Source organism: Podarcis bocagei (assembly GCF_964188305.1).
Source record: "Podarcis bocagei genome assembly, chromosome: 17".
Taxonomy (NCBI): Eukaryota; Metazoa; Chordata; class Lepidosauria; order Squamata; family Lacertidae; genus Podarcis; species Podarcis bocagei.
In genome coordinates, this window is record NC_138143.1 from 33,043,392 (window position 1) to 33,069,249 (window position 25,858).

The window sequence follows — 25,858 nt, forward strand, 5'->3', positions numbered from 1 at the left end:
CAGATAGGCACATCTTTTTCCTCATATTTGTCCAATTTTGCGTGGAAATTGTTAGGGATAGCCCAAAGTTTGGCCGATGAGGAGGGGGGGGGGAATGAGAGTGCTAATGATAGAGTGCCTAGGGTATTTTTGTAAGGTTTGGGTAACAATTAGCTTTTCAAAAACAGATTGAAGGATGAGTATTTGTATTGTGTTTTTTCTGAAACACACAGCAGCCTCAGGCTTTGGTCTTATCAAAATGGCTCATTTCCCTTCAAAGAAAATATGGGCCATTACTTTCACTTGCCCTCCTGTGAACCCTTCATATCCTTCTGCCTTGTGTCTTCTCAAACGTCTTATTGGTAGTTACAGGGAGGAAGTTTTGGGATCAAACCACAACAGCAATTCAGAGATGGCCAAGTTCAGGCTGGATGCCAATGAGATGAGCCAGATATTTTCAGTGTCTAGCCAGCTGATCTATCTATGGTAGAAATGGGGGACCTGAGGTTGCCTAGAGGGTGATGGATTGCAAATCCCATCAATACGCTGGCTGGGGCTGATGGAAGTGGGAGTCTGAAGGATTACAATGTATGTAATATTTAGAATATGCAGAGTAAATGTGAAACTGAAGAAACCATGGAAGCTGGGGAAGGGAAGGGAAGACTATTGAATTGTTTGGATTGAATTGTTTGGATGGTTATTGTACAAATGTGAAACATGTCACAGAATATAAAATAAATTTTTATTAAATTGGGGAAAAACAAACATACAAATTAAATAGATGGGAAGCAAGCACCCAGACAGGCAGCAACAACCCTATACAACAGAGGTGGCCAACTCCCAAGAGACTGTGTTCTACTCACAGAGTTAAAAACTGGCAGTGATCCACCCCCTTTTTTGTGGTTCAGCTCAAAATTGTTGAGCTTTTTAAGGGAAGGAAAGCCCTGTTTTTTAGGGGAGCCAAAGTTGTTGAGCTGCTTTGGGGTGAGCCAGTGATCTACCAGTGATCTACCACAGACGTCCAGTGATCTACCAGTAGATCATGATCTATCTGTTGGACGTGCCTGCACAGTATACAACTTCAATACAGCACTGCAATATTTTAAAACAGAGATGGGGGAAAACGTTTTTGGACCAAGGAGCCACCTTATGCCAGTCGAAACCTTCTGGGGGGTGGGTCACATTCCCATGAACAATCACACACTAAAGCTATTTCCCATGGAGGGTTCTTAGTAGGCAAACCTTCAATTTTCTCTATAGACTTTTTAAAAAGTCTTTTAAAAAAAGTTCTCTGACACCATTTATTTATCCTGACTGTGCAAAAGGCAAAAAGAACTCCGTAATCCCAGCAGAAGAATACAAATAACATCAATGCACAACTGAAGTGCAAGCCCTGCCTTATGGCTATTCAAAGCCTCAAACTTCAAAATGCAATTTCATCAAAGCCCCTTTCCTTCTTTGCTGCTCCCCAATGAACTGCTGATGGGAGGAAGAGGACTTAGAGGACTGGATGAAATCCAGCTGGGGGCTGCATCCGGTCTGGGCACCAGGAGTCCTCACTTCCCCTTTAGAAGCTAATTCTGCCCATCAAAGGCCTCTTTGAGCCAAACTACAACTTACACTAAACACATAGTTAGCAACCTTGTATGGGGTTTTTCCCCCCTAAAACAAAAGTAGGCAGGGAATGTTTAAACCTCCCCACCACCCAGTTGCTATCCCAATGAAAACATACACCTACACTGCATTTTACATTAGGAAAACAGACACATATCAGGATCATGGTCAAGGAGCAAGGGGTTAAATCTCTCTTCTTTGAGCACTGTGCTCCTGATGAAACATTAGTTTCATCTACATACATTAGTATGGTGGTTTTTTTAATTTAAAAAACCTGCACAGTTTCTAACTACACATTTAGTGTAACATCCCATTTATCTTTAGCAACTTAGAATCACAAGGGACCGTTTCCCAGTGCTGCAACTCCACTGAAGCAATGGACTTCCCTGTGCACAATGAAATCTCCTCTCCCTCTCCCCTCCAGTCCCTTGTGCACCTTCAAAATCAGCTCTGGCGTGTTGAGGGGCCCTCCAGTGCAGATTTTGCTATCAGCCAGGAAGAGGAGAGGAAACAGAAATGCCATTGCGTACAATCCATAGAGTTGGAAGGGACCCTCACCTTACAGATCGTCTCTAGAACGTTTTAGTTTGAGGGCAGCATTCCCTCATGGACTGCATGTCAGTGGTGGGTCAGGCCAGAGTGGAGCGACAGATGTGACTCTTACCTTTCTGCAGAAGGCCACACCTACGCCAGAGGTTTCTGCTACACACATCTTCACACAGAGACACATCTCTCCACCCCAGCAAGCATTCCAGCCAGGTAAAAGCATACAGGGAGGATGGGGAAGAGTAAAGCCTAGGAAATGTTCCAGGAATCAGACAGAGAAGCCTGGAGGGTTGCATTTCCTTTACCTGATGTTTCCTGTACCTGATCTAATCCACCACCCGCTGCTTGATGTAGAACGCAGCATGCTTGACAGATAGCCATCCAACACTTTCAACCACATCTGTTATCAAAAGCTCCCAGATAGAGGCAGAGGAGAACACATATTGCGGGAGAAAATGGAGTAGGGCATTTCTCTTCCTGCCCCAGTGGCTTATTTGGTCCAGGTCTTACTGCTTTCACAAGTGGGTGTAACAGAACAGGCGTAAGCTGAGGAATCAGAGCTACGCACTTGATTTGGGTACACCAATTAAGTACACGGAGATGTCTATTTTCCTCTCTCATATCCATTTTGCACTGAACCCAGATTACATGGTGTGAATCATCACAAACAGCTTTACTGTCTCCTTTAGGGAGGTGATGGATAACGAAAATACAACAAAGGAAGTGCTGCTGAAGCTATATTCTCCCCACCCTATGGATGGTATTCATATTCTCTCCACCCTATGGATAGTATTTAGTGTTCTTGTATCATTTGGTATTCTGAGGGTGGAGGAGGGCTCCATATACTGTATATATAATATTTTCTCAGGAGGGCTCCCATTGACCAATACTCTACACAGTCCACAGGCCAGGAGAAACTTTGGAGACTTGTTGATTTAATACTCTCTCTGAACTGAGCGACACATTATGCCCAACACACCACGGAGCGGCCTGCCTCTGCCTGTTGAGCAACTTCAAGGCTCCCCACTAAGGCAAAGAAAGCTGGAGGGTTGCTGTGACTCTCACAGGGAAGGAGACGGGGTGCTTAGTTATGCATTGCCAGAAAAGAAAAGAAAAAGAGGATTTGGATCACCAAAGAAAGAGGACAAAAGAGAGCATCAATTTGCATAACATTTACATACAGTGATTCCTGTGTATAGAAACAAATGGAGAAATAATTACTAGAATTTAAATGGAAGTACAATAGATTGCAGCCCTAGCGAGGAAGATGCCAGGTGACTGCTTACTCTCAATGGGCATCTTCAAGGCCTCTGCTCCCCCCCCTATGATTCTTTATCTTTAAGGCTGACTTGGATGGGGCAGCGTTTCAAATAGAGGACTGTCCTTTGTAAAGTAGGGCACATGGCCTCCCTAGAAGGAGAGTTGCTGGCTGGTTTCTCCAGCCCCCCACCCCTTAATGGCTAATTTCCCTGCTCTTCCCCCTTCCAGCTGCTAGGGAAAACTAAATGCTAAGGAGAAATTGAGGTGACCAGTGCTACTTTCTACCAAAGCCCCAGCCCAGGGCCCACTGCCAACCCCTGGAGCTACTTGGCCCTGCTCCGGCTCCTCTTCCCTCTTGCTCGCTGTTCACCTGCCTCTTCAGAGCAAACAAGTGAGACGCAGCAGCATACCCTCCAACATTTCTCTGATGAAAATAGAAATGTCCTATGGAAAGAAGGTCTAAAATTTACTGCATGCAATGCTTAAAAATAAAATGTGATGAAAATGATGTATAGATGGTATATTACACCCGTATAAAATGTATAAGGTAAGCAATAAATGTTGGAAATGTAAAGAAAAAGAAGGAACATTTTATCATATGTGGTGGGAATGTAAAGAGGTGAAAAACTTCTGGGAAATGATATATAATGAGATGAAAAAAATGTTGAAATATACATTTATTAAGAAACCAGAAGCATTTTTACTGGGCATTGTAGGAGATGATATAAATAGAAATGATTGTAAATTCTTCTTATATGCAATGACGGCAGCAAGAATATTATTGGCACAAAAATGGAAGCAAGAAGAATTACCGACAAAAGAAGATTGGAGGATGAAATTGATGGACTATGCAGAATTAGACAAACTAACAGGATGAATTCGAAACCGGCGGGACCAGAGATTCACAGAAGACTGGTGTAAATTTACGGACTATTTGAAAAGTAATTGTGATGATCAGATTACGTTTGTAGGTTTGCAAGACGTTTTGTGAGGTGAATAATTTGAATTATTGCATAATTGGATAAAGAGGAGGATGTTAGTTAAGATAATTAAAGGCAATATGAATTTAAGAAATGCAGAAGAAATGATAAAAATGGGGGATCCTCAGGGGTGCTGATGGAAGTCCAAAAAGATTGTATAAGATGTGAGGTTTTGTGGTATGTATGACAATTAATATGTTTAAAAATTAATAAAAAATATTTTAAAAAAGAAAAGAAACGTCCTATTCTACATCAGGAAGCTTCTCCCGTGTTTGATCTCGCCCCACACATAGGTGTCATATGCAAACGTGCATAGGTCACTGTGAGCCAATTATAACCTCTCCTCCGAACCTACTTCACAGAAAAAATGTGTGAGGGAAGGGATCATGTGCAACACCTTCAACAGATAAAGGGAATGAAACAAGATTTTAGCTGTAAGCTGCCCTGAGTCCCTGTCAGGGAACATACCATGGAGTAAATCTTACTGAACTCACTGGGACTTCGTTCAGAGTAAAAATGCTTTGGATTGCAGTGTAAGGCTGCACACAGTCTTTACCCAGTTACCTGGGAGTAAGCTCCACTGAATACAATAGGACCAACTTCTGAGTAGGCAATGTAAAGCTCAATTTACAACAATAAACACTCCACACAGTAAAAAGAAGAGAAAACAACAACCGGCTGGCTGTTGAAGCATTGCAGTTAAAGAATTTAATGTGGATTGGTTACCTTTCCCTTCAAAATTATAGGAAGGGCTTTGTATGCCAGCATCACCCTTACCTTCATTTGATGCAGGTGTTTTATTTTCAGTATAAACAGAACTCCTTTTTTTGCATCTCCGCACAAACACACGCACCGCTTATCAATCAATCATTTTTAATTTGTATACCGCCTTTCTAACAATACTCAAGGCGGTTTACAAGCTGAAGAAACAAAAAATGTACATCTTATAACAATCTAATGCAATACAAAAATGTGACAATAAAACAACTTTAAAATAAGCAACCCACTTCAAAAAAGTAACATTCAACAATTAGAATACAGTGGTACCTCGGGTTAAATACGCTTCAGGTTACATACGCTTCAGGTTACAGACTCCGCTAAACCAGAAATATTACCTCAGGTTAAGAACTTTGCTTCAGGATGAGAACAGAAATCGTACTTTGGCGGCGTGGCAGCAGCAGGAGGCCCCATTAGCTAAAGTGGTGCTTCAGGTTAAGAACAGTTTCAGGTTAAGAACAGACCACCGGAACGAATTAAGTACTTAACCCCTTATACTACATGTACCACTGTAGTATAAAATAATAATAATATAAACATAAAAAATTAAACAGAAATCCACTCAGCAGTTACAATAAATAATTTCTAAACTGTAATCAATAAAACAATGGCAAGCCACAGTACATAAAATAATACAATACTGTACAAATTGAGAAGCCGAGACTGGAGGGGGGAGCAAGGGGGGGAAAGGAGGAGGCCTTACCTGACAAAATCTCTCCCCTCACAGTTCTTCCTCCAGGAACAGCTCCCTTAGGAGGACTCAGAGGATGCCAGAGGATGGGGCAAGGCAGGTGGAATTATAATTGTCCTCTAAGACATGGAGGGGAGGAAAAATGGGAAAGCGGGACATTCCTGGATCAAATCAGAAAACAGGATGGCTTCTGTAAACCTGGGACTGTCCCTGGAAAACAGGGACACTTGGAGGGTCTGCAGCAGCAGTAAGTTCTGTGTGCTTTGTCCTCTGGGAGGTGCAGACTGGACCCCTGAGAGAGGGCCTTGTGAATGAGAGGAAGAGGAGGGGGCCCATGCCTTGCCCATGGACACAACCCTGTACCTTGCATTGAGGCCTTCCCCCTGCTGCGCAGCTGCCCCCTTGCCCCCAACCTTCTTTACCCGACGACAGGGAGCCTCTGATGTGCTGAAGGGGCGGACATGGAAGCACGATGTGAAGTTTGGCTTTCATGAGGAGGAACGGCTGCCACAGTTCCACATCAATCCAGCCAGCTTTCAAGGCTGCTGTTGCCTTTTGAAGAAGCTGTTTTTGTGCCTTGCTTCGGCAGCTGCTGCCTTTGCCTGGTCAAAGCGAGAGCAGGATCTGCCTGCGCAAACAAAGACATCTTGCAAGGAGAGAGCGCTGCAACTGTCTCCTCTTTCCTCATTAGGAAAAGAACAGAGGATGCTAAGCCAGACAGGCCTTGAACCCTTTCCTACCCATCTACTTTTTCCAAAGCCCTCACAAAGGATACAGTGGTCCCCCGCAAGACGAATGCCTCGCAAGACGAAAAACTCGCTAGACGTAAGAGTTTTCCATTTTTTGAGTCGTTCTGCAAGACGAATTTCCCTATGGGCTTGCTTCACAAGACGAAACGTCTTGCGAGTTCTTGCGAGTTTGTTTCCTTTTTCTTAAAGCCGCTAAGCCGTTAATAGCTGCTAAGCCGTTAATAGCCGCTAAGCCGCTAATAGCCGTGCTTCGCAAGACGACGAGACCGCAAGACGACGAGACTCGCGGAACAGATTAATTTCGTCTTGCAAGGCACCACTGTACTTTAATCCAAGCACTGGAAAGAACAAATAATAATAATAATAATAATAATAATAATAATAATAATAATAATAATAATAATAATAATAATTTATTATTTATACCCCACCCATCTGGCTGGGCTTCCCCAGCCACTCTGGGCGGCTTTCAAAAGAATATTAAAATACTATAATACATCAAACATTAAAAGCTTCCCGAAACAGGGCTGCCTTCAGATGTCTTCTAAAAGCCTGGTAGTTGTTGTTCTCTTTGACATCTGGTGGGAGGGTGTTCCACAGGGAAGGCGCCACTACCGAGAAGGCCCTCTGCCTGGTTCCCTGTAACTTGGCTTCTCGCAGTGAGGGAACTGCCAGAAGGCCCTCGGTGCTGGACCTCAGTGTCCGGGTAGAACGATGGGGGTGGAGACGCTCCTTCAGATATAATGAAGAATTCAGGCAGAGCATGTCATTTCCCCTCTTGGCCCTTCCCAGAAACCAAGATTTTCTTGAAACTACTGGAGATAGCAGGGCCAGCGATAGCACCTGGCATTCAGGGGCAACTGCCAAAGGCTTGGGCTCCAGGCAGGGCCCACCATCGATACCAAGCCTGTATCTTGTTCTGATCAGCTCTGGACAGCTGTATCCAGCTGCCATTTGAAGTTCCCTCCATGCCTCAAAGCGACATGACATTGGGGTGCATTGTGGGAACTTAAAATAGTGGATAAACCGAGAAACTCGGTGCTGCAAAAAGAAGTGGGGCCTCCCAAGCCTCCGAATTTTAAAGGTGTAATTTATTTGCAGTGCAGCTTATATTTGGGCCAATGCAGTATTTTACATTGTTGTAAGGACGCGGGTGGCACTGTGGGTTAAAACACAGAGCCTAGGACTTGCTGATCAGAAGGTCGGCGGTTCGAATCCCCACAACGGGGTGAGCTCCCACTGCTCTGGTTCGCCAGAAGCGGCTTGGTCATCAGGATGAATGAATGAATATAGATAGGGTCACATTCTCTTCCTCTCCCATTCTCACCCCTTTTCTCTCTTCCTAACACTTTAATGCCCTATCTCTCTCCCACCCCCTTCATCTGTCCTACCCAGAAAGTTGCCAGAAGAACAGTAGATCACTGTTGCTAGAGGTCTGAACGGATCGCTTGTGAAGGGCTTTCTCTCTCCCACCCCTCTTTCCATCATTCCACGACTCAGCTTTCCCATCCTCTCCCTCCAGGCTGGCCTAAAGCTTCCCATTTGCCGATCTAAAGAGGACTTTGAATATGAATTCACACCACAAATGTGTGGGTGACATTTCCTGCAATTAAATGGTTCCACCTTTTTGAGTTCCTGAGGCCGCTTTGTAAAAAAACAGTGTTGAAAGTCACCTTGGAACTGGGTCCTCCGACTTCTGCATTGGCGGGCCTCTCCACACTCCCCCCATGCGCCAAAGATAAGGATGATTGCAGTTTTAGAAAGATAGCTAAAATGGATACATTAATTTCTGTCTTTCTGAGCTTTCTGGAAGTATTGAAATATTGTCAAAGTGATAAGCGAGCCTTGAGAAAACTTAAAAAAGATATTTTGTGTTTTACACACCCACTCAGCCACCTACATAAAACAAGAATTATTGGCAGGTTCAAGGAAAATGTACAAGGAAGGAGAGGACCAAATGGTGTGCTGTATTGTAATACTACTATGATGGCACTGAACTTCAGTTTGCATAACCTTTGTGTATAAATAGTTCTCAGTAGATGGGGGAAATGAGGTGGCGTTGATTCATATCTGTACAGTGGTACCTTGGGTTAGAAACGCTTCGGGTTACAAACTCCACTAACCCGGAAGTAGTTGCTCTGGGTTGTGAACTTTGCAGGATGAGAACGGAAATTGCACGCTGGTGGCACGGCAGCAGTGGAAAGCCCCATTAGCTAAAGCGTGCTTCAGGTTAAGAAAGGTTTTGGGTTAAGAACGGACCTCCAGAACGAATTATGCTCATAACCCAAGGTACCACTATATGTATAAAAAGACTATAATCTTGCCAGGATGTGTGTGGACATGATATTAAGGGCCAGCTATCCTTTTCATTGTGCATGCATGACCATTTGTGCTCCTGATTCTATTGGGGTGGTCACATGTGACCCCACTTTCAATACTGTTCATTCCTGCAAAGGTTTTGGGGCTGCCACACAGTCTGTGCATATGCAATAATCCCTTAGCTGAAATTCCTTAACTTTTCATACCACAAATGTCCTGATTTTTGCCCTGTTCCCGTTGTGCTATGGCTCCCCGCCCCCAAGACAGCAATCATGTGTTAGCATTGGGGAATCACCACAGAACAAACTAAATCAGAATAAACCCACTGCTAGTGTGTAAAGAAAATATATCTGAAGACACCCACAACAAAACACCAGTCTGGAGGGGCCCAAAGACACTTGCCATAGTTGCTTAGGATTGATTAAGAACCTCAATGAATCCGCCACACTGATCATGTGCAGTAAATAATTTTAAAAAGTGTTGCGTCTAAATTTGCCCTTAAGGGTAAATTACAGCCACAGGCTTGGGTTCAGTTTAATGAAGTGAGCAGATGTGAAATGCAGGTGAAATGAGGCTGAGGGTCAAATTAGATGCAACAGCAGGAAATCAGATCTTCCACTTCTGTAGCATTTGGTAGCAGTCGCTGGGGCCTCAAATCCTATTGGACTAAAGTGCCGGGTGAAGGAAGGTTCAAGCCACATACCCCCACCCGTGTTCTCTGAGAAAATTGCTCCCCTCGACCAGCTCTATGTGCCCATGGGGGCAAAGTATAAATCGCCATATGTTCTTGCAAGTTAGGAAGCCCATGGTTGAATTTTGCTCCTGCCCTGAATTTACTACAGTAGGTGGCCTTAAGCAAGCCATATTCTCTCTCTCAGCCTCAGCTCACCATCTGCCATGCGGCCCGCCCTACTTTACAGTGCTATTGTAAGGATTGCTAGGGAGAATATATGCAAAGTGCTTAGTACACTTGGAAGCTTGCTGTGTAAACATGCTGTATGGGAGATGAGGGGTTGAATGATTTTTAAAAAAAATATGTTAATATATATAACTTTTATTCTTTTCTTTTTTATGATATATGTTGTTGTTGTTGTTTAGTCGTGTCCGACTCTTTGTAACCCCATGGACCAGAGCACGCCAGGCACTCCTGTCTTCCACTGCCTCCCACAGTTTGGTCAGACTCATGCTGGTAGCTTTGAGAACACTATCCAACCATCTCGTCCTCTGTCGTCCCCTTCTCCTTGTGCCCTCAATCTTTCCCCACATCAGGGTCTTTTCCAGGGAGTCTTCTCTTCTCATGAGGTGGCCAAAGTATTCTAGCCTCAGCTTCAGGATCTGTCCTTCCAGTGAGCACTCAGGGCTGATTTCCTTCAGAATGGAGAGGTTTGATCTTCTTGCAGTCCATGGGACTCTCAAGGGTCTCCTCCAGCACCATCATTCAAAAGCATCAATTCTTCGGTGATCAGCCTTCTTTATGGTCCAGCTCTCAGTTCCATACATCACTACTGGGAAAACCATAGCTTTAACTATGTGGACCTTTTTATGCTATATATCTGTTTTTAAATGTGAGCTGCTTGGAAACTGGGGTTGCCATATTTCAAAAAGTGTAAATCTGGCCACATAAGTTGCTGAGTTTTTGGGGCAAAGTTGTTGAGCTTTTTTTAGTCGTTGTCCACACAAAAAAGAGCTTTTGAGCTATTTTTAATGAAAATCACCAAAATCAACATGGGCTATCTGGATTTTCCTGCACGTTTCAGCGATTTCCGCCCAGACTGAATATTGGCTATGTCCAGGAAATTCCAGGCATGGGGCAACCCTATTGGAAACCTTCTTAGGTGACAAGTGACTAGAAATTCCAATTGATAATAATTACAAGTAATAACATACATGAAGAAGAAGTCTTATTTATACTGAGGCATGGACTGTGGAGGTTCAGTTTTGTAGGTTAGGGACTTCCCCTGCATGTGAAGACAGGCTCTGGTCCAACGGTCAAGAAGGTGGTGTTGTAGATGGAAGTGAGAGGCAGATGGGGCTTGTCAACCTGGGAAGGTAGCCCATCAAGGAAGGTAGCCCATCAACTCTGACCTGAACCTCTGCTGCCTTGCAAGATATCTTCAGGAGAAGAAAAGGCTAAGGAGTAAATTCTACACAAATCCAGACTGGAGTTCCTAAGGTGGTTAGATGGCGCCTTGTATGCCTCCTCCTGCCAGAGGAAAATGTGGGGTATAAAGAAATATATCATCATCATCATCATCATCATCATCATCATACTATCTACATCAACTGACAACTGATGTCTAGTCTAATTTAGAATATATTCAACAGTTTACTCAATAGAAGGGACCCGGGTGGCGCTGTGGGTTAAACCACAGAGCCTAGGACTTGCTGATCAGAAGGTCGGCGATTCAAATCCCTGCAACGGGGTGAGCTCCCGTTTCTCGGACCCTGCTCCTGCCAACCTAGCAGTTTGAAAGCACGTCAAAGTGCAAGTAGATAAATAGGTACCGCTCCGGCGGGAAGGTAAACGGCGTTTCCGTGCACTGCTCTGGTTCACCAGAAGCGGCTTAGTCATGCTGGCCACATGACCCGGAAACTGTACGCCAGCTCCCTCGGCCAGTAAAGCGAGATGAGGGCCACAACCCAGAGTCAGTCACGACCGGACCTAATGGTCAGGGGTCCCTTTACCTTTACCTTTACTCAATAGAGTCCATAACCAGCTCTGGGCCAAATTCATCCTGCTGAAAGATCCAACTAGCGCCTGAATTGTAAGCTGCAGAAATGAAAGCTAGATACAGTGGTACCTCGGGTTAAGAACTTAATTCATTCTGGAGGTCCATTCTTAATCTGAAACTGTTCTTAACCTGAGGTACCACTTTAGCTAATGGGGCCTCCTGCTGCTGCTGCCCCACCGCCCCACGATTTCTGTTCTCATCCTGAAGCAAAGTTCTTAACCCGAGGTACTATTTCTGGGTTAGCGGAGTCTGTAACCTGAAGCATCTGTAACCCGAGGTACCACTGAATAAAGGAAGCAGCATCTGTGGCACCAGGAATGTGACTGTGGGCAATTTTGAGAGAGTACAAAGGTCCAAGCAAAAATTGCACTATAGACTCCTGAAGGGAAATAAGGAAGTCCTATAGATACCTATTGGGATGATGGAAGGGCTCCTTGGCCCATTGCCCTGTATCCTCATCTCTAAGACTCCCAGTAGCAAGACTAATTGCTAAGCAGGGACTTGCTATATTCTGAGCCGTGGAGTCAGGTCTTCTCCTTCAAGAAAACATCCCCAAGAGACTTCGGGCCCACCTGCTTCATTGCAGGGGGTTGGGTCGGATGAGCCTCCTGGTCCCTTCCAAGCCTACGATTCTATGATGACTTTTTAAATGTATTTAAGACTTGGCATGAGTCAGACCACCGGCCCACCTAGTTCATTGTTGTCTATGCTAGCTGGTATTTACTATTCGTGACCAAGTGCTGTTCTGCCTCCTCGCTGTTAGCAACGTATCTGAAGGCATTTGGATTCACAATAGAGACATTTCATGAAGCGGAACTCATTGTCACAGATGAATCCCCAGTTTTAACAAAGCCTTCCCGCCCCTCTTTTTTTAAAGTAACATCTCTTTCCAGTAAGTCTTCTGGCAAAACATCTAACAGTACAACACAAATTTGGGTTTGTTCCTTCTCTCTCCCTCCCTCCCCCTTACAATCCATTGAGTTCACAAGCTGCTAGCAGCTAAAACAGAACACCGATCCATGTGCGCCTTGCCTTAGATAGAAACCTGCTACCAGGAACCCGGGTGGGAGCACAGATTCAACAGCAGCAGCTTTTTATAGCTCCACGTTTTAAAATGGCTCAGAGCATCAGCAGCTACCCAAGAAACCGTGTGCTATTTTCCACACTGCTGAAGAATGAATATGCAAATAAGGTATTGTAAACTCAATCTGCCAGCATCCATAAAAGGCAAATTGGGTTCCTTTTTGTATGCTACCTATAGTGGGCTACCTACCAGAACATAAGATTCCTGCTAAATCTAGCATTTTTCTCCTTCTTTAACCTGGCAGGTGGGACTAAACACAAAGAAAAACATATAGGTGGGATTCCACAGGGGTCTAAGAGCCGATTATTAAAGTGTGTGAATGTGCACTAAGCAGATATTGACTTGTGCACCACATTTTTCCAAGCGAGAGGAAGCTCTTGGGGCAAATGACAGTTTCCTTGCAAGAAAAGACCAGTGGTGTGTTTGTGTATGGGGGGATACATCTGTTACACAAAGTGTGCCCTGGTGGTTCTATACAAACAATGATGAACAGTACCATAAATAAGCAGACAAGTCACTGTCCTGGGGAGCTTATAATTTATATTTTGATAGAATGTGTGTGTGTGTGTGTGTGTGTGTGTGTGAGAGAGAGAGAGAGAGAGAGAGAGAGAGAGAGAGAGAAGGAAAGACAGAGACATAGGTAAGATAAGAAGAATATACATGAAGGCATCTCTTGTACTTAGGTTGCTATAGGACAGGGAGGGGTAGTCAATGTGAAGTCCTTCAGATGTTGAGACTCCAACTCCAACTTCCCAGGCCATTGGCCATGATGGCTCAGGTTGACAGGAGCTGAAGTTCATCATCATCTGAAGGGTATCAGCGGGTAGAGCTGTGTGGTCAGTGGACTAGGGTAGTGTCAGGCTTCAGGAAATCCTATCTCTCCCACGGTGGTAGCCAAGAAGCAGATAAACAAGAAGAGTTCTTACCAAGTAGTTTATTCAATATTCACAGAGAGAGAGAGAGAGAGAGAGAGAGAGAGAGAGAGAGAGAGAGAGAGATATATGAAGGAATGCAGTCTCTCTTAGATAATGACGTTCCAAGTAAAGTCTCACCTCCTATTCTACACCATCCCCACCATTCCTCCTCAGTCCAGTCTCTGACAGCTAGTCACCTAAAGGGTCCAACAGCCCTCTCACCACTTTCCCAAAGCCCGCTCAGCTTTGGGAAGGAGGCAGCAGGGCTCCAGCCTTCTGTCAGACCCCTGGTACCTCCTTCCCAAAGCCCTGGCAGCTTCTGCCCAGCTGAGGGAGGGAGGTGTGATGCTCATGCACGTGACATCACAATGTCCCACCCACCCCTATCGCCCTTGCAAGCTGGCGCCTCTGGCCCTAACTGTTGCCCTACGAAAAATATCACCGCACGCCACCCTGCTGAAGGGGGTGTGTGGATTTTGTTTAATTGTTACACAGGTAGAGCAGGCGGGATCAAACAGGCAGGGCTGGTCTTAAAAAGCAAACACTACTATTGCCTCATTACGTGAACCATCTTTTGAACACCACAAAGCCCACGTAACTAGCTGTATAATAACGTAACATGATATGTAATAAAACTGTAATTTTAATCATCATATCAAAAAGCACAGTCCCTGATGTTAACATATCATATCTTCTATATGTTATTGGTAGTTCTATATGAAAGTAGTCCTCAGAATACACCCTTGTTCCTGAGGACTACTTTCTACTTTCGGCTGAAAAACCCCCACTGAGGAATTTCCTGGAAATCTTGTTGCTGAAGAAGCCCAATGGGCGAAACAAGGGTTTATTCTGAGAATTATTCTACTATTAGCTGCCTTTTGTTCCGTTTGTCACACTTTCAGACACAGGACGATGCAGAAGGCAGATATCAGCATGAAATAGAATTGCCAACAGAAATTGCATTGTAATCTTTGGACTTGACAATCCTTGGACTTTACGATATATAGTTACTTTACACGTCCACCACATGCGATTAAAAGGGTACCCTCTTTTCCTTTACATTTCCAGCAGATATTCAAACTTGTTCTGCACATTTTTGCTGTTTTGATCTGTTGCCGTTCATTTTCTGACATGGTTTGGGGACGCAAGCCCCCATGCATGGTTTGAAAACCACCTCCTTTAAAGCTGCTATTTTTCCTGAGAGGGGAAGCTTGCATGCATGCCAATGCCAGCCTCCCTCCCAAAACCTACCATCATCTTCTGCTGAATACAAATATGGTTTGATAATAGATCGTGGCTTCTTTATATTTTGTTGTTAAAAAACCAATAAATAAATGTTAAGAAAAATACATTATCAGCCTGATAAAACGATCACTACAGAAATAGTAAGCATTCTGAGAAGTTTTCATAAGTCTTTACGAACTGTGAAAATATGAGATACAACAAAGCATAGCAGGTAATTGTATTTCACTCCATGTAGACAGTGGAGAACTGAATTTAAAACTGGGAAAAAGAGAGTGAAACAGAGAGATATAAAAAATGACAGACTTGCCCATCCTTCGTGTACACACCCATGCAATTTTCATCAGGGCTGCAGCACCTGGGCACAAAGGTCAACCCTGATCCCACTTAGAGCTGCTATTTTTTAAAGGGAAAAGCATTGACATTAAGAGCAGGCACACGTTTAACGGATCGTCTAGGCTGGCCACCAGACTCCCATTACTCTCTTTCTAGGCAGGTTCGAGACCTGCACAAACCATCTCCTGCAGTCTTTCTGTCACATCGACAGGAGAGTGTGACCTGCATTGCAAAATCTCGTACAAGGAATATAGCTGCCAATCATATAGGAAAGGACAAGTAAACACTGGAAAAATTCTGCAATACGACCATATTTTGGACAATGGAAAGGAAAGGCTGGGGGGGCATAGAGAGGTTTGCCTGGGATTTCCCCATGGCTCTGGTTTGCATTTAGCACAAAAAAACAGGACAGCACTTTATTCTGCCTTCCTGACATTTCTTTCCTGTTAATTTCTGTGTTTTCTGTGATCTTTCACATGACATACAAGCCAGTTCTGGAAATCTAGTGGAATCTAGTGGAAGTTTAGCACTCATTTCCATATTGTGTCCTGGGGAAAAAAATCAATTTTCAACTCTGTTGACTTGTAAATTAGTGAGGGTTTTGCATTGTAATTTTCCTGATGTTTCCGTTATCAAACCATGGCGACTCATGTGAAGAAATTTGGGGCAGTATCCTGACACACAGTTGATCAAAAAGCTACAGTTCCATGATGGAACAGGTACTGCAGTGCAAAAGGAACAATAGAAATTGAGACAGAAACGTTTGTACTATAGCCAATAGAACTAACACAACAAACCCCAAGTCTGAATAAGAGAGAAGGGTTACAAGTAAACTAGAACAAAAACCTTTCCCCCTGAAAAATAGGTTTATCCAATGCTGTGAAACTCTCAGTAATGGAAAAAGCTTCTAATAATGTCATTATGTCTTTGTTGTTACAGTCTTCCACCTGAAAAACATAGCATGATGGAACTGTTGGAAGTTACATGGAGCCACAAATGGACCATTCATCTGGATGAATGATTCATTTCGCTAAATGTGGCCTGGTTCCATTGTCATCCCTCGTCTTTCCTAGTGTTGGGAAACAGTGTAAGAAATACAATGATAGCTGCATTATGCTACTGGGTGACTCCACAATACGAAATTATTTTGCTCTGGTTTAATTTGCTGTAAAGTGCTATCCCTCTGTGCCCTCTTGAAATCAGCACTGATCATCTCACTTGTTGTAAGAAGAAAGAACATTTTCTGTTAGCAACTCTCTATTAGCATCTCTTCAAAAGTCATTAAATCTTTCCATTCCACCTCCACAGTTCTGTCCTAAAGCAGTTTCATCTTGAGTATGGGATGTCTATTTTTTAAATATACAGTGGTACCTCGGGTTACATACACTTCAGGTTACATACGCTTCAGGTTACGGACTCCGCTAACCCAGAAATAGTACCTCAGGTTAAGAACTTTGCTTCAGGATGAGAACAGAAATCGTGCAGCAGTGGTGCGGCGGCAGCAGGAGGCCCCATTAGCTAAAGTGGTGCTTCAGGTTAAGAACAGTTTCAGGTTAAGAACAGACCTCCGGAACGAATTAAGTACTTAACCCGAGGTACCACTGTATACAATGAAACCATCAAATAAACAAAATGAAATCTGGTGCCCTATGATACTATTTCTTTTAACATGGCTCACATTGATAGCATTTGCAATGGTGTGTCCCCATTTGTGAAATACTATCCCCAGGGAATCTTGTTTTTAAATGATTGCTAAGCTGTTTTGTATTTTATGGATTTGGAAGATGCTTTGAAGCATCATCTGAAAAGCACTGAGTAAATGTAAATAAAGATATAATAATAACGGAACTGTAGTCAAAAATTATGAGAGCTAGATGAACTAAGCTATTTGTCTTAATGAAGCCTCATCAGTAAGTACTCCCCTTATTTTCAGACTATTCTTTAACAATAAGGGAAATATATAATATAGGTGTTCAGCTCTGACATTATCTGTAAATGTGATCTGCTAGGTATTTTTAATTACCATTGAGAGATGTACAAGACACACCCAATGGCATTTCCTTCAAAGAGTTCACAGACAACATGGTGCAAAGTGCTTTAGGGACAGCCTTGGCTTTCCATGCACATTGCATAGGAAATCAAGACTTTTAAGAATTATGTAATTGCTGCTGTTATTTTTGTTTTATTTTGTGATTTTACTGCTCTCTTGTTTTGAAGATTGAATTGCTTTGTTATTATAAAATATGTATTTCATGCTGTTAATTTGTTTTGTGATGTGAACTTCCTCGAGAGGGTGATAGAGCCCCAAAGGGCAGCACACCAATACCAAAATAAACAGAAACATTTTCATTTTTAAAAGAAATACCATATTTTTATTGGACGTATTAACTATCTTAGTAGCACGATCTCCTAACAGTCCCAGTAGAAAGTAACACAGTGCAACCATACACAATGTCACTCAGGGTAAAGTCCCGCTTTCAATGGAATTTACTCCTTATTGAATGTTACATTCTGAACTGTGCTGAGAATGCTCCCCATTTTCCATGAACGATTTACGGCAGGAGTGGGGAACTGGATGCAGCTGGCAGGCTGGATCCTCATCTCCCCGACTCCCATGGGCCAAATTGGAAAGGTGAACAGGGCCACCCATCAGGTGAGCCATTTTTGCATAGCACTGCCATCTCTGTACCTGACCCATACCTGATGTCTTATATGATGTCAGGTGTCGCCGACCTGACTGGAAGAATCCGCGAACAGAAAGAGGAGGCGCACCAAGAAGAATGGAAGAAATTTAAGGATTATTTAGTTAAATATGCTAAGATAATATAAGCAGAATTATTTGTAAGTACCAAATTGGCCTAGGAGTTAAATATGTTACATTGTATAACATTATGGATAGAGGATAATATGAAAAGAAAGAAAGGTGTTAATTGACTAAGTTTATCTCATTTGAAAGAAGTATTGGAAAACTGATACAATGACATATGGAAACTCAGCTAGGGGGATCCGAGGAAGTCACCCAACGATGATAACAAAATTGGGATTTTAACAGGATAAATGTTTTTGTTTGTTTTATATTGTAATGTTTTTCTTTTATGTTTGTTATAAATTTGAAAAATTAATTTTTTTAAAATGAAAAAAATAAATATATGATGTCAGGTGTCGGTGCGAGCATGGTTTGGCTAAAACAGCCTTGCAAACCAAACAGAGGTTTGGCAAGCCTCGTTAGACCCATGGGCTGGAGTTCTGGGTTCAGTGCTAGTTTTCCAGATCTACCAGTCTCCTCCTATTCTGTGTCAGAGTCTGGGTTGCTGCTTGAGATGGATGTAATTATGGGATCACTTCTTCTAAGCCCAGATGGCCCCCTTCCTTCAAGCACACATAGAGGGATTGCGAACTGTTCTTCCTCCAAATATTAGCTCCCGCTGGACAAAACGTTGACCATTAATTTCTGGGCTGTTCTGCAGCAACTTGCTTAATAATAATAATAATAATAATAATAATAATAATAATAATAATTTATTATTTATACCCCGCCCATGAGGCTGGGCTTCCCCAGCCACTCTGGGCGGCTTCCAAAAGAATATTAAAATACTGTGATACATCAAACATTAAAAGCTTCCCTAAACAGGGCTGCCTTCAGATGTCTTCTAAAAGTCTGGTAGTTGTTGTTCTCTTTGACATCTGGTGGGAGGGCGTTCCACAGGGAGGGTGCCACTACCGAGAAGGCCCTCTGCCTAGTTCCCTGTAACTTGGCTTCTCGCAGTGAGGGAATCGCCAGAAGGCCCTCGGCGCTGGACCTCAGTGTCCGGGCAGAACAATGGAGTTGGAGACACTCCTTCAGGTATACTGGACCAAGGCCATTCAAAGGAATGGTCAACCAGTAGCTATAACAACATATTTTTCCTGGTTCTGGCTCCTCGGGCCCCTTTTTTTAGAGCTGATCTAATGCAAAAGTTAGTTTAAAATCTTCACAAATGTCATCTTGAGCAACTTGTCATATTTTCTGGTTGCTTTGCTATTTGACAGCTCAAACCTCAAAGCACTTTTGCCAATGGGAACCCCTGAGTGCTCTGAATTGACTTCAAAGGAGCTTGCTCTGGAAAAGCACTTGGAGGATTAAGGCTTTTAATAGAAGATTTAAGTGGTAGATTAGATCTAGCTGCTGTGATTCCATCTTCCACTGAAGGCGAGCTGTGAAATGTTTTTTTTTTAATAATTCCCTGAGAAACAGGAAATTATTATACAGAATGACATTGGCAAGAAATGGTTGGCCCATTTCTTTCTGAAATCAAGCCTAGGGCTTTTACTGAGGATCAAGCCTGGAATTGGGTGTCTCTTACATATATTTCTAAATCTACCTGTAACCTGAATTCATGTTCCCCCCCCTTTAAAAACCCTGCTATAAAATACGCTGTACATCTATTTTTCATACTTTCATACATTTTTTCTTCTATAAATAAGTTACTCAAACCATACCTTAGCAAAGAAAATTAGGGTTACATGACAAAGTCGTCCTGTGTCAGTTCTGCTTTCTGCATTAAGGTTAAAACCACTTGCAGGAAAAGTAATGGCAGATCAAGTTATCCAAAGATCTAAGACTGGATCTAAGAAACACAAGATGTGTTGCTATAGTGGACAATATTATGTTGTCAGCAGAAGAATAATTAAATTCATTCTGAAAAATAATTGAAAATTATGGCGAATGTCTAAAAGATTTAGTGATGTTTCTTGCTCAAATATATTGGGCCTCAAGTCATGAGGTTAGAAAGATAAATAGGATGATTTGTTGCACACCAAACATACTTGGCATGCAAAAGAGCAATACTGTTCATTAATTTATTGTGGGGTTATAAAGGGACATTGAAGAAACCAGAATCTCTTAATGGTGGCAACCATGCGAATATGTAAAATATGAGTGCTCTTACTGGGGAGTAAACCCTTTGAACTCTGTGGATCTTGATTCCAAGTAAACATAGATAGGATTGTCCTACATGGCTGCAGTTCAGCATCAAATGAATTCCATATATGGGATTTCCCTGCTAAATCTTTCTGGCTGGGATCCAACATTAGGCAAGTCAACTTCTGTTCATTCAATAGGACTTCCCTTTCCCCCTCCTCCCCCAGTCCTCCTGTCTACCTCCAAAACCAGCTCCAGAGAGTCTCAAATACTAATGAAAGGCAGAATGAAAGATTTCATCATTCAAATATACCTAAAGCAATGTAAGTAATGTAACAATTTCGTATTTATTAGCAGCAGCCCAGTCGGTCATGGCCAAGAATTGGAAAAATGTTAACGCTTTAACAAGAAGTGATTGGATAAGTGGAGCTTGGCAAATGACACAATTCATACGCTCCAACATTTATCCGGTGAAAATAGGGATGCCCCATTCCATAATGATAATGATAATTTTACTATTTATACCCCACATATCTTACTGGCTTGCCCCATCCACTCTGGGCAACTTCCAACATATATAAAAACATAATAAAACATTAAACATTGGGGGGGGGGGACTTCACTATATAAGATTGTTTTCAGGCAGCTCAGGGGTCAGATAACTCCATACCCTCCAACATTTCTCCAATGAAAATTGGGACATCCAACCTAGCAGTTTGAAAGCACGTCAAAGTGCAAGTAGATAAATAGGTACCGCTTCAGCTGGAAGGTAAATGGCGTTTCCGTGCGCTGCTCTGGTTCGCCAGAAGCGGCTTAGTCATGCTGGCCACATGACCCGGAAGCTGTACGGCGGCTCCATCGGCCAGTAAAGCGAGATGAGCGCCGCAACTCCAGAGTCGGCCACAACTGGACCTAATGGTCAGGGGTCCCTTTACCTTTACCTTTTTAAGGAAAAATGGGACATTCCAGGATCAAGTCAGAAACCTGGATGGCTTCTCAAAATCAGGGACATTCCTGTAAAATATGGACACTTGGAGGGTCTGGCAACTGACTCAGTTACAGAGTGTGTTAGGTTAAGAATTGGAAGATAATAAAAATCAAGATTTGAGCTAGAGTGGCATGCCTTCAGTGAGTAACAATAATAATAATAATAATAATAATAATAAATTTTATTTATATCCCGCCCTCCCCAGCCAAAGCTGGGCTCAGGGCGGCTAACAACAATCAAAATAGTCCAACATTCTAAAACATTCATTATAAAATTAATTAAATCAAATTAAAATCAAATTAATGGCAACCATCAAGCAAAATTTTGTGCAGATTGCCAGAGGTACTGGAAAGGATGGCATATTGTTAATATGAATTGCTTTTTTTCTATAATATGAACTTACAAATTTATATTTCCGTCTTCAAGTAATAAATATGTAGGACGCTTTAACTGAAATACAGAGGGGTGGCTGTGTCATGTTAATAATATTTCTAATGGTTTGCTTGTTTATAGATTAACAAAGCAGTCCTACTGGTGAGTCAGGGAAGCTCCAACAACATTGCAGGATATGAATTACCCAGAACTCTGCCAGCTGCATAGCACAGGGTCCCAGAACCATAGAATTGTAGAGGTGGAAGGGATCCTGAGGGTCATCCAAATTCCTGCAATGTAGGAATGCTGGTGCCAATGGTATTACTCTGCTTTTCTCTGAACCACATCAGCAAGGCCCAAAGGGGGGTCTTGGCCACTGGGCAGCCCAAGACCTCCAAGTACATTGCCCAGGCTTGTGCCTGGGGGGGGGGTCACTTCAGTGCTGGTATCACAGTGGTTTGACTTCACCCCCGGAGGTGCACTCCATTGTCTCTCGAGACGGGCGCCAACAAATCATTTCCAATCACTGACGGTTGTCCGAACTCACTGCTATATGAAGGCAAATTTCACGAAGCTATTTGCACAGCACAGGAGTTCAACCTACACTTGAGCAGGACTCTGGCAGAGACACATGCCCGACTGGCATGTTCCCTCCCTCCTGGCCGATCGTTCAGTAGCTTCATAAGCTTTCTTCGGCCCAAACATCACAGTGACCAATGCCAACCGACACCTGCACACTTCGGGATCCACAGAGTTTGCGCATCATGCGTGACAGACCTCAGCAACTCAGCATTTTGGCTAATCTACTTTATTTACATATAAACACACACGGAGCACTGCAACATGGCTCCCTCTCTCTCTAGCATCAGACAGCAAAGAGAAAAAGAACAAAGGACAATAGTCCCACTTCACAGAACACAGTAACACAAACATCCTGTCTTCATCACATCCCACTCTGTGGAGTCAAAACATACACTGTCATGTGAAAGACAACAATCCTATGACTGCAATCATAGATCAGGAATTCTAACAAGGTTCCCCTAGATTTCTTTCTTTCTTTTGCTATAATCATTATAGCAGCAGTCAAATTTTATCTTTATTTTTAGAAACAGCCTTGACGAAGGGCTTTCTTGATGCAGAGCTAAGGCTATTTTAACACCAGCCACCAGTGGACCAGCTCTCTCGCTCTCTCAGCCTCCTCTTGCATTTGTAAGTATGAAAATTCAGAGCCTCCAGTGACAAACTAGGCTATGCTGCCCATTTCAAATACTGTTCCCACTTGGTGAGCATCTCGCTAGAGCACTATATTCCTTAACGTCCTTTACATGCATGAATTAGAAGGCGCTATTTAAGGATTGTCGAGATTATGCTGATGACAAGTTAATCGTTTCCTTAATCAAATTTTCTTCCATTTGGTCCTTTCCCTCGCTACATTTAGAGCTGGAGAGCACAGGATAAACTAATGGAAAGGAAATTAACAAAGCAATCCAGGTCTTGAGATGTGCCGCGGCTGAGAGGTTATGTCAGGGTAATGCAAGATACATCACTGCCTGACAGATGTGCCAACAAGACATCTCTGATGTGGCTAAAGGTCAGGGACAACACCCTTATAGACTGGATGAAATTTGCAAGCACAGTAGCCCCTTCTGAGGAAATGAATACAGTGGGCACTCGGGTTGCGAACATGATCCATGCGGGATGCACGTTCGCAACCCACAGCGTTCGTAACCCACAGCATTCGCAACCCGCGCCTGCGCGTCTGCTCACACGCAGGTTGCGATTCAGCACTTCTGCACATGTGCAAAGCGCAATTTAGCACTTCTGCCCGTGCATGACTGCTGAAACCTGGAAGTAACCCGTTTCAGTACCTCTGGGTTTCGACGGTCCGCAACCCAAAAAAATGCAACCTGAAGCGGCTATAACCCAAGGTATGACTGTACTGGCAAATTTCAGAAGGATATCTGCAGTAGTTTTTTTCTTGCAAGGTCAGTTTACAGTTCTGAAGTGGTTAAAAAGGATTCACTTAAGCTCACCCATTGTTTTACGGGCAATTTGTATGAAAATAGCACACATCAAAGAGGTGCAGCAAAGCATGAAATACGACAGTTTTCAGAAGAACAGATACAGGCGGCTTTGTACTAAACACATTTAAGGCTTATTTGGGGGCAGTGGGGAGAGACTAAAAGAGACCCACTTCCCTCCCTGTGGTTTCTCTGGCCTGTCAATCACAAAAGAGCTCCCACTTCTTCCTCTGCTCTGGTATCTTCCTTATATGGAAAGCCTGGGAGAAACGTTTCAGTTTTTGAAGCTTCCTTGGAAAGAAGAAGAAGTCCCAACAAAAGAAAGATGGATACACAAACTTATGGAATATGCAGAAATGGCAAAACTTACCGGAAAAATAAGAAATCGAGATAACAAACTTTTTATAAAAGAATGGAAATATTTACAAACAAATCATAAACATATAAGAATATTGGCGGGGTTGTTGTAACAACCTGCAGTTTAACAAGAGTTTATATTTAAAGCAGATGAATAAATGAGCAAATTAAGTTAATTGGGATATGCAGAAAATATTCAAAATAAATTTAAAGAACCACAGAAAGAGGAGGGAGTAAGTCAAGTTTTGAAATGTTAAAATGATTGTAAAATTATTGAAATGTATAAAACTGAAGATCATAAATAAAATATAAAAAAGAACGTTGCTGTTTTTTCAGTGTCCAAGGACTCAGCTATACAGCCGCAAATAAAACGTTTTAAGTGTGTTTTAAGTGCAATATACAAATGTGATCGTAGATGGAGATGGTGGGGCTTATGGAAAATTCAATGTATTTTTTAAAATGGGCGGCTTACAGCACATAAAAAATTGTAGAACACTAGGCACTAAAAAAATTCCTGACAGAGGGTTGCCTTCAGATTTTGGTTAGCCAAGGTGGTTCCCTCCAAATGTTGTTGGACTAACTGCCATCATCCCTGTCCATTGGCCACGAGAACCAAGGCTGATAGTCCAACATCATCTGGAGTGAACCACACTGGGGACACTATTTGGCATGCTGCAGTGCAGGGGGAATGTCTCCAGTACTGTGAGTTTGTGTGCTTCCCTGAGGACACATAGGATAAGACAACCATTCTGTTGGCATAGCAGTGATATTATCTCTGCCCCTCTCCCCAGGCAGCACAACAAGAATGTAGGATTGTGCCGTGAAGATCCTCAATTACTTTGGATTCCTAAATAATTAAATCAGACATCTAATTCAAAATCATTTAATGGCTGTGCGGTGTATTTTTGTTTTTTGTTTAAAAAGGACATTATTTTCTGAAATACAATGAATATTGTAGAGGGTGTGTGTATCGGCAAATGCATTGGGAGCTTCTTAATATGATACTGTACATCTTTTCAGGTATTTCAAATAAGAGGGGGGAATGTACTAAAGAAAACAGGATTAAGGTTACCTTGTATATCTCATCTGAATGCCATTAAGTACCTTACTCAAGAGTGAGATGATGAATTATCCATTTCTCAGCAGCAATCAACTCTTTCCCCCAACCATGAAATTGCTATATAGAGAAAGTGTATTCACTTTTTCATAGGAATGCAAATGTTATTGAGCTATTTCAGAAAACAACAGTTTCCCACTCTTTAGTGACAGCTTATCCCAAACTTGCTTGTGTGAGTATTGCATAGTGTAGCAAATTGAGCCTTCGCTCAGTGCAACATGCATTCTGTGAGCAGACAACATGTTCTCATTGTCTGAGAGCAAGTCTGTCCCATCCACCTCTTTCTCCTTGAACGTTATCACTAGCAACTGGTACCATCCAAAAGCAGAAAGGGGGTTAGAAGGCAACAGAAGGAACTGGGGCACCTGTCCCTGTGGCCCCAACCTTGAGCAAAAGCCAAGGCTCAGAGACAGAGAAGGTGAGGTGGTCATGTCCAGGGCTGCTATATCTCTGGCTAAGGAACTGAAGTTAGTTTTCTGATATCGAATCTAATAATTACAATAATTTTATTAGTTATACCCCACCCATCGGGCTGGGTTTCCCCAGTCACTTTGGGTGGCTTCCAGCACATATAAAGACATAATAAAACGTCAAACTTCCCAATACAGGGCTGTCTTTAGATGTCTTCTAAAAGTTGTGCAGTTCTTTATCTCCTTGACATCTGATGGGAGGGAATTCCACAGGGAGGGTGCCACTGCCAAGAAGGCCCTCTGCCTGGTTCCTTGCAACTTCACTTCTTGCAATGAGAGAACCACCAGAAGACCATCAGAGCAAAGGCTGAGGTGTCAAGCACAATACCTGCCCAGTAGCACAAGGACCATGGGAGGCAAGAACGCACAGGTAGAAGGAGAAGCACGTGCCTTTAGGCCAAGGAGATTAG

General features: G+C 42.8%; 1 long non-coding RNA gene across 2 annotated transcripts in view; it reads right to left on the reverse strand.

Annotated features, from left to right (window-relative positions):
* LOC308577049 overlaps positions 1–6,557 on the reverse strand; it is a 75,586-nt gene extending 69,029 nt beyond the window's left edge. Inside the window, exon 1 of one of the 2 annotated variants that reach the window (XR_014003385.1) lies at positions 6,270–6,557. This is a non-coding gene — a long non-coding RNA (uncharacterized lncRNA). Of the gene's footprint in view, positions 1–5,859; positions 5,924–6,269 lie in introns of those variants that run through there. The other variant, XR_014003386.1, reaches the window with a different exon arrangement.
* Between the last annotated feature and the right edge of the window lie 19,301 nt (positions 6,558–25,858).